The 9,876-nt window shown below is 40.1% G+C and overlaps 1 long non-coding RNA gene across 2 annotated transcripts in view; it reads right to left on the reverse strand.

Annotated features, from left to right (window-relative positions):
• LOC106782638 (uncharacterized) overlaps positions 1 to 5,163 on the reverse strand; it is a 150,187-nt gene extending 145,024 nt beyond the window's left edge. The window contains exons 1-2 of one of the 2 annotated variants that reach the window (XR_011432851.1): positions 5,027 to 5,163; positions 3,657 to 3,778 (exon numbers count right to left, since the gene is read on the reverse strand). This is a non-coding gene — a long non-coding RNA (uncharacterized lncRNA). The remainder of the gene's footprint in view (positions 1 to 3,656; positions 3,779 to 5,026) is intronic. The other variant, XR_011432850.1, reaches the window with a different exon arrangement.
• Positions 5,164 to 9,876: the final 4,713 nt, after the last annotated feature.

Genomic DNA, 9,876 nt, shown 5'->3' on the forward strand with positions numbered 1-9,876 from the left:
CTTATAAAAACCACACAGGTTTTCAAAGCTCAAATCCTTTAAAAGAAAAATGGCACCAGGACCAAATACTTTTATAGGGATTTTTATTCCCCGAAGCAAGTGCTAATCCTTAAATCATACATATATCTGAAACTACACAAAAATAACGAGATTCCAGATTCATTCTACACAGCAGGTATCACTTTGATTCCAAAACCAGACAAGGTTAGCACAAAACAAGCAAAATACAGTGAAGCTATAGGTCAACGTTATGCATGAATATATGAACATAGATTTAAAATACTAAAAAATACATTAGCAAATCAAATTCAGTAATATATTATTATTTTAAAATCATAGCCAAGAAGAATTGACCTAGAAATGTAAAAGTGGCTCAATATTAGGAAATTTATGATGTAGCCAACTCCATCAACAGATTTCAGGACAAAACAGTATGCTCATCTCAATGTATGCCAAAAATCCATTTGATAAAATTCAGTACCTTTTCCGGATTTTAAAAAAAAAACAAGACTTTTAGTGCACTAAAAAAGGATGTAAAATCATGTATCCTAGGGAAAAACTCACAGAAAATATCATATTGAACAATCAAAGATTAGAAAGTTTCTATCAAGGTTGAGAACAAGATAAGCATCATAGCTACTATCTATCACTGTTGAATATTATAGGTCTTAGTTTAAAAGAGAGAAAAACAAAAGAAATAAGAGGTATAAACTTCAGATAAGAAAATAAAAATTTCCCTATACACAGGCAAATTGTTATCCCAAGAGAATTGACAGAAATACTATTAAAAATAATATCAGATACAAAATCAATAGCTTACCTATACACCTTAACAAACTGAATACCTCTCATTTTCTTCTAATATTTTTATAGCTTAGTTTTTTATATTTGGTTCTTTAATCCATCTGGAATTCATTTGGGCATAAAGGTATAAAGTAGGAGTCTAATTTGAACTTTTAATACTTTTAGGAAGATCATTACTAACAACAACAAGCATGTATAATAGACCTAGCAATGAATCTAATGAAAAATGTACAGAAATTTTATGTCGATTATACCTCAATAAAAACATGAAAGTAAAAACATATATTAATTTTTTAAAAGTACAGGCACTAAATTTTTTTTACAAAACTATACAAGAATGGTTTTGTCCCTTGAGTGCATATTAGAATCTCTATGATACTAATTAAATCAGAGCTTGTAGAAGTGAGATCCAGGCATTAATAAGTGCAGCCAGAATTAAAAATCTCTATTATAAATATAGTTATGTTATTTTTTTAAATAAAGTAAATGCAGTCATGGGAAGTTAATATTGTGAAGATGTCAGTTCTCTCCAAATTAATCTATAAATTCAATGCCATGTGAAACAACATCCAACAGAATTTTTTATGAAACTGACAAATTAATTTCCAAGTTCATCAGAAAGAGAATATCTATGAAAATGTTTGGAAAAGATTAAAAGGAACGAGTATTAAATATCAAAACATACTTCAGCTCTCTGTTAATGAAAAGAATGTGCTATTGGTACAGAAATAGAAAAATAATCAATAAAATAAAACAGAGTCCAGAAACAGTCCCAGATATATTCCATTTTAATAAAGCTTAAATTCTGTGGGAAAGGGTGGATAACCAAATAAATGGTGTTGGGACAACCAGATATTTATTAAGAAAAATTCTTAGACCTCCATTCCTCATAGCATACTCCAAAACAAATTCCAGATGGATTGAAGAGTGAAACGCTAAAAAAAGAAAACCTATAAACATTAGGAAAAAATACAAGGAATTTATAAACTTGGAGTAAGGCATTCCTGACCAAGACAAACCAGAAGCTCTAAAGACAAAAACTGAAACATTGTTTCTCATGAGAATGTAAAGCCTCCATAGGAAAGAACTCCTTAAGCAAAATTAAAACACAAGCAGTAGGGGCCGGCCCCAAGGCCGAGCGGTTAAGTTCGCATGCTCTGCTTCGGCAGCCCAGGGTTTCGCTGGTTCGAATCCTGGGCACGGACATGGCACTGCTCATTAAGCCATGCTGAGGCGGCATCCCACATGCCACAACTACAAGGACCCACAACTAAAAATGCACAACTATGTACCGGGGGCTTTGGGGTGAAAAAGGAAAAATAAAATCTTAAAAAAAAAAATACAAGCAGTAGGCTTAGAGAAAGTCTTTGCAACAATTACTGAGAGCAATATCTACAATATTTAAAGAACTCATGCAAATCCATAAAAAAATTATGTAAGAAAGAAGGAAAGAATATAAACCAGGAATTCTAAAAAATATACACACAAATGTCCAAAGGCAAACGAGATGATCTGATAACCAGGAAATAGCAAATTAAAACAAGAATAGCACTTTATTTTCCCAAGTTTATGGCAAAAGCTTAACTGACTGATAAAAGCAGTGTTCATAAGCATGGGGATGGAGGAAATTGGCCTTTTCACATGTTTTTGGTAAACGTACAAATTGATCAAGCTTTCCTGGTAATAATTTTTTAAAAATCACAATCATAACCTTTGATCCAACAATTCCTAAAGAAATGCTCACATAGGTGCTGTATATATAAAGATATCTGATAAAAATAGCAAAAACTCAGAAACATCTAATGGGGGGGGGCAGTTTAATAAATTATGGTCATCAATTTAAAATAGTGGGCCCATATACATAATAAAGATGCGAACAAGATAAGTCATAGAATATTTATAGAGTGCTGTCAATTTCTTATTAAAACATATATAAATACAATCTGTTTATCTATGCAGGCAGGAAATCTGCAGAGAAAGAACTGGAAACATACTTGTAGCCCTCCTCTTGGCTCTCACAGCACATCATACTGAACAGTACTTACTTGTTTGCATGTCTCTCTCCTCCTCTAAGCTATCACTGTTTGGCAGACTATGTTTTCTTTCTTTTTCTCTCCACAGAAAGTGATCTGTAGATATCTGTTAAATGGCTGCAAGGCTCTGTTGCCCTCAGCTCTGTCCTACTCAGCAATTAGAGATTAAAAGAATGATACATTGCCTAATTTCGATCCTAATGTTGCCATTTACTACTTGTCTGACCTTGGGCATGTTACTTAACTCATTGAGTCTCAGGTTTTCTCATCTCTCAGGAGGAGAAAAATTCCTATGTCATAGTATTATTAGGAGGATTAAATAAGAAAATATATAAAAAGTTGTTAACACAGTACCTGATGCTATTACCTATTGATGGGAAATAAATTACTCCAACCTTAGTGGCTTAAAACAACCACCATGATTTACCGTGCATATGAATCTGATTCTGAGCAGGGCTCAGTAGGGACAGCTTATCTCTGCTCTGCTTGGTATAAGCTGGGGTCACAATACTGAGGTTGAACCATTGCTTCCAAGGGGACCCTCTGCCATGGCTGGCAATCTTTCTGGCTGTTGGCTACTCCCCATTGAAAGTGTCTCTACAGGGCAGCTTGGGCTTCCTCTCAATATGGTGGCTGGATTCTAAGAATAAGCATCTCAAGAGACAGGAAGTGGAAGCTGCCAGTTTCTTAAGGTCTTGACCTGAAAATTGGCACAGTGTCCCTTCCCCATATTCTATTGGTCAAACAGTTACAGAGCCCAGATTCAGTCTGCCTCTGGACACATATTATTTACATACCTCTCACTCAAAATACACTCACCTGTCCTAAGACTCTCCAAAAGTCTCATCCCTCTAAATCACGTCCAAGTATAAATGGCGCTCCCTGGTATGGATGGCTTTTCATAAACATCCCATTGAGAACTGCTCATCACCATCTGCATACTGTGAATTATAGAGACAAGTCATCTTCCTCCCTACAGACACACACACTCCACCTATACTATTATGACAAGCACAGGATAACCACAATAGACACTCTCATTCTAAAAGGGGAGAAACAGAAGGTATGCAGCAAGCACTGGTCCAAAACAATCCCGCACTCCAGCTGCATAGATGGCCAAAGTTTCTTTCTGGGGCCCAGCACTCTCCAGTGCCTCTTGATTGCACCCTTTGGGTTCTTGTTTCTGTCCCTGAGAATCCCTCTTTTTCTTTAAGAATACTTAGTTGGTGATTCTGTAGCTTTCTCAGCCTACTTTCCACCCATAGAAGTTGAGGCTCTATTTCTGCCTCTTTCCTTCCAACCTGGTGGAGCTTCCAGTCAAGTGTTTACAGTCAATAAAGTGCTCACAGCCAATGAACAGAGTCTATTATCGTTACTGCTGTGAATAACATGGATAAAAATATGAAGATACCAAACAGGCAATACTTAACAGTACTTTTGGAGGACAGAATTAAACAGTAAACCCAACAAGATGAAATTTAGTAAGGGTAAATAAAATTCCTGCATTTAGACATTTAAAATCAATTTCATAATTACAGGATGGTGAAGCTTTGGTTTGCTGGCATGCTTGTCTCCCAGACTAAGCTGTAAGCTTTTTGCAGGGGAAAATTGAGGGGATTTAGTTGACAGCAAGATCACACTGAAACAAAAGCATGAAGAGATACACACTGTAAGTGGCATCCTGACAGCGTAGCTTATGATCAGGATGGTGAGGGAAGTAAAACCACATCACAGGAGGAACTTTTGAGAAAATGAGTGACTTCACCCAGAGAAGAAAAAGCCTCAGGGAAGTGATATCAACTTAGGGGCAGGCAACCAACTTCATACGTCTGGAAGACTGTCAGGTAAAAGAGGAAATGGTCTTAGCTCCAGAGGAAAGAATTAACGGGGATGATTGGTGGCTCTAGGAAAGTTGACTTCCGTCAGTACAAGAAAGTATTTTCTAACACAAAAGCCATTGCTCTCAACCTCAGTCTCCTATTGGCATCATGTGAAGAGTTTTAAATAATATTGATGCCAGCAACGCCCCCTCCCCAGAACAATTCTATGAGAGTGACTAAAGATGGGCCCCAGGCAGTAAAGATTTTGTAAAACTCGCCAGTTGATTACGTGCCATGATTGTGTATAGGGGACTGACCCAGAGCAAATATCAGTGAGTAAGTGAGCTGACTCACAAAAAATTGACTTACCCATCACCGGAATTTCCAAAAAAGAGTCTGGGTGACTATGAGTCAGTATTATTCTTACAGAGAGGTCCTGAATCAAGTGAGAGAGCAGAGAAGATTTCAGATCCACTTCAGGACCCACAGATTCAACAGTAAAGAATGATGAAATCCATCCAACAACAGAAAAGGACTTGGACATTCCTCATTGCCGAGGGAGCTGCGCCCACGTGTTCAGACCATGGTTCTTCGCCAGCCCCCCCGCCCCCCAGCCTCCTGGGACAGACAGCTGGTTCCCTTCCTCTCCACAATGGGAGTCTCTCAGAGTGGACGACCTTGTCCAAATGGACAGTTTGATTCAGGGAATAATCTGTTTGGAATGGTTAAGAAAATGGAGTGTTTAGGGTAGAGAGAGAGGGGAAAAGAAGTACTTAAGCCCATGACCTGAGTATTTTAATTTGAAATTCTATGACTTTATTTCTACAAAGAGGCTTTCCTAATTCCCTAACATCTACCCATTGAGTCCCCAACCCAACTTCAGCTGTTTATATCAAGCTAAATTGTTCTCTTTGAATTGCATTCCCTTCAAGTAGGTGCAGACAGCTAGCGTTTCCCACCATTTGTTGTTGGTAAGGCAAAGTCCTCATGAGGTGTTTAGTCCTTATTAATATAAATCAGAGCCTGGAGCCTCCAATACCTGATTCTCTGGCCCTCTCTGAATGCTCTCCCATTCTATTTCTACACCTTTCTATTCTTGAAGTGCACAAATGTGTTAAAACATCCCAACTGTGTTCCCAGCAACCCAGAATAAGAAATAAACCACATTGATCATACTCCTGACAAAACTGTATTTCACAAACAGAATCCTTCCTTGCTTTCCTATAACTCTCAGCATAGGAGAAGACACCACTGCAGCCCAGGATCCCACAAACCAAGAGCAGATATCTCGCATATACCAGGTGACTATCTTGTTTTTCCACACGAAATTGTGTTTATTATTTTTCTCTGCAGATACAGGTCTCCTTCACACTGGGCATTGACCAAGATGGGTGGCCAAAATGGGAGATTTTCTTGTAATGCAAATACAAATTAAAGAGGGAAAAATTGTTATAAATCACAGCACTGTCTTCTGAAGGCCAAGAGCTCATTATAAAACTTTCCTGGTTCATTTCAAGCAACTGTTTAGTTCATCAATGCTTTATTTGTAAAAGCAAATGCTTGGCCTTACAAAACATCTATTCAAACATCAATGACTCAGAATTCTGGGACTTTCCTGCTTGTCTGGGAATTATGTTTATGATACAAATGCCTAGTTAATAAAAGCCTGCCTTCCACGCGTCAAAGACCTTTACGATCTTAAAGAAAGAGAAAAAAAATTAAAAGCTGCCCTGGTTGCTTTCCTTTGTTCTTCTTTTTGCTATGTAAATGACACTGGTGGGATTTCATTGTACTTGAAAATAATCAGAAGATTTTTAGGGCAGTGAAAGTACTCTGTATGGTACTGTAATAGTGGATACATGTCATTACACATTTGTCCAAACACAGAAAGAACTTACAACACCAAGAGGAAACCCTAAGGTAAACTATGGACTCCGAGTGAAAATGGTGTGTCAGTGTAGGTTCATCAACTGTAACAAATGTACCACTCTGGTGGGGGATGTGGGAAAGGCTACGTGTGTCGGGGGCCAAGGGGCGTGTGGGAAATCTCTGTACCTTCTGCTTAGTTTTGCTGAGTACCAAAACTGCTCTAAACAGTAAATTTTATTTAAAAAATAAATAGCCAATCCTGTTGGAAGTAGGCCTTCCTAGTGCCCCCGTGGGCTCTGAAAGAATTTTGAAAGAAAGCTTCCCTCTGAAATACAAGATGGGTGCATTGGAGAAGGTGACCTTTGGAACCTAGAGTTTTGGGGGTAGATTATTACTCCCTTGTGATGTTTACAACTCTTGGTCTCCTTACCTGGATATCTCTTCCCCCAGGTGTTTGCATGACTGATTCCTCCCTGTCACGCCTAACTCAATTTAAATGTCATCTCCTCAGAGAAGCCGTCCCTCCCTCCCTCTGTCCTCACCCTATCCAAAACAGCCCCAACTCACCTGCTGCATCAGCATGTCTTGCTTCCATCACCACACTCCAATTCTCCGTGTGAGGTGTAATTTTTGTCTCTCCCCCCACCAGAAAGTTCTCCCAGTCCTTAGAAAAGTGCCTTTTCATTACGTAATATTTACTAAGAGCCAACACACTGCTGTAAAGTGAGGTGTTTGCCCACATTACCAGGATGTTGCCCAGTGAATACAGAAGAAGACAGACCATGCTGGCTGCCACACGCCGTTTTCTGGTGTGTGCAGTGGCCTCCATGTTGCATGCTACTAGGTGGGGGGTCTAGGGAAGGAGAGACGCAGACAGCCCCATCCCTGCTGGGAGAGACTCCAGGAGGAGGTGAGGACAGAGACAGCTGGCCCAGATGTAGTGCTATTTCCTATCCAGAAACAAAATGTCCTTCCTTCTAAGAGTTTCGATGAAAGACTCTCTCTGACTTAAATGAGGCTGGCTCCTCCAGCTCAACTTAGAACGATTGCTCCTGAAAACCACAGAGGCTCCTGACCCAGCAAGCTGGCTGGGACATGCCAGTAGCCAGGGAATCAAAAATAAAATCACAGCTGAAAAGTTTAGGATGTTGTTTTTTTCCAAGGGAGATCAACATCTAACAGCTACAAACACCTCGACCATATCACAGTGACGGAGACAAAGAGAACTCTGAGAAAGCCAGATATGAGCATTCTCACTGAAACCATCTCTCTCTCTATATGAAATAGAATCAAATATATGGAATCATATATATTACCATATTATGTAGTATATATAGCAATAATATATAATAAAATGCATTATATTATTATATCATAAATTATGTTATATTTATAGAGATATAATTTTATATGTAGAATGTAGTCTTTCTAAATACATGTTAAGATTGGCCAAATCTTAACCCCTCTCTGCATCCACACCCTTGCTCAGCCTCACCATGACCAGAAGGTGTTTTCCTGCCCATTGGCTTTTGGCTCCACCACGTGACTCACCTTGCTCATGGTGTGTGGGTAGAGGGAAAGTGCGCCTCTTCCCAGGCAAAGCTAAGCAGCCTTGCTTGTTTCCATTTTCCTCCTGCACCTCTGCCATCACTAGGAGAGGAACATGCCACAGCTTAGCCTGTGGTTAACCTCCCAACCCCAAGGGAACTTGAGAGATACCTGGAGCAGGACCATCCTAACCACCCAGCCACACCCACAGACACACGAGCAATCAGGATTAATTATAGTTTTCAGCCACTGAGTTTTGGGGCGCTACTATGGGGCATTATGGGGCAAATGATAAGTGACACACAGGGAATGTAGAGATTTCCTCGTAAAGACGTGAAGGCACCCAGCATGCATTTGTCTGTCATTTCTTACCACTCTCTACATCAGCCTTCCAATCCCTCAATTGACGTTTTCGTGTTTTGAAACTATTGTTGAGTACAGAGAAATTAACAAACACTCTTGTCCCCAGTGCCCATAATTACTTGTTATTTTAACATCTGTCATATCTATCATCTGTCATTCTTAAAATACAGGATTACCCATAAAGTTGCAGTCTGCTCCGAGACTAGGAACTCCACTCTAAACTGCCGAAGATGAACCAGCAATGTCCGATGCAGCCCTCCACGCTCTCCCAGCTCAGCACGCTGTTGATGGCACTGGTCTGTTTGGAGGAGGTAGGCAGGAGCTGGACGAGGACTGAAAGAGGGCAAAGAACAAAGGAAAAAATCATTCAGAAGTTAACAAGCCGCACTGTCGCTTGATTAGGATGAATAGAACCTCCTTACAGGGACATCCTGTCCTGAGATATTTATGAAGATTGCAGAAAGGAGAAAACATCATCACTCCGTTGGGAAAATGGCTTCAAAACTCAATGAGGCAATTTATAAGCTCACAAGTCTCCCAACCAATCAGTGGAAAATGTCTCCAGAGGTTCCATGACTTTTTGCCAACTCCCAAGAATGCACTCACACACACACACACACGCACACACACACACACATCTGCATCCAGACCATCTACAGCTCATGGCTCTCAACCTTGTTAGCTGAAACTTACTTACCAAGGCTAACCGGACACTCACCAGTCCCTTGCTGAGATGCGACTCATCTCTACTCTACTCTTTCCCAACATCCATTATCGGTGTCACCTCCCCTTCTCACATTCTACTCTTTAGCACCAAGCTACCAAAAAGTGTACCGTGGTTACAGCCGTGGTGGAGAAGCCAGCAGACTCCCATGTTCCTGGGGGACTTATTGGTTTCATCGAAGCATTCGATAGCACACAGGGGAGAAAAATGGGCGAGCGCAAGGGAAAGGTTTCTTTGATCCTAAATCTGGAAACAAAACATATTGACATGAAGCAACAAAAAACCAGAAATGGCAAATGAGAAACCACAGCTTGACTCTCAGAATTAAACATCATTATCAAGTTTTTGTATGTCCCTAAAGGCCCCTAAAAGCTGCATTTAAAAACAAACCAAAACTATGGCTGGAGCTGAAGAGGCTCTTACAATCAGCAAGGCCGTGGCCTGGGTGAGAGCAAACCTCTTGCTCTGCTCCCCTCACCCAGTGGCATTAACACCTGCAAGCTTCACCCATCCATAACTCAGTGCAGCCGCTCTTTTTATCTTGGCAGCCTCTGGGAGCCTTTCGCCAAGGTTCTGGGCTCTTTCAGTCAACATGACCAATTCCACATCCTTTTATTAATTACTAACCATTTCCCCTTGTAGTCAGCCCTGAAATCCCTGCTTTGATCTGCCTGACATGTCACATGGTGTGTGCTTCTGAACGCAACCCCCCCGT

The sequence above is a fragment of the Equus caballus genome, chromosome 26 (genome assembly GCF_041296265.1).
Source record: "Equus caballus isolate H_3958 breed thoroughbred chromosome 26, TB-T2T, whole genome shotgun sequence".
NCBI classification, from domain to species: Eukaryota; Metazoa; Chordata; class Mammalia; order Perissodactyla; family Equidae; genus Equus; species Equus caballus.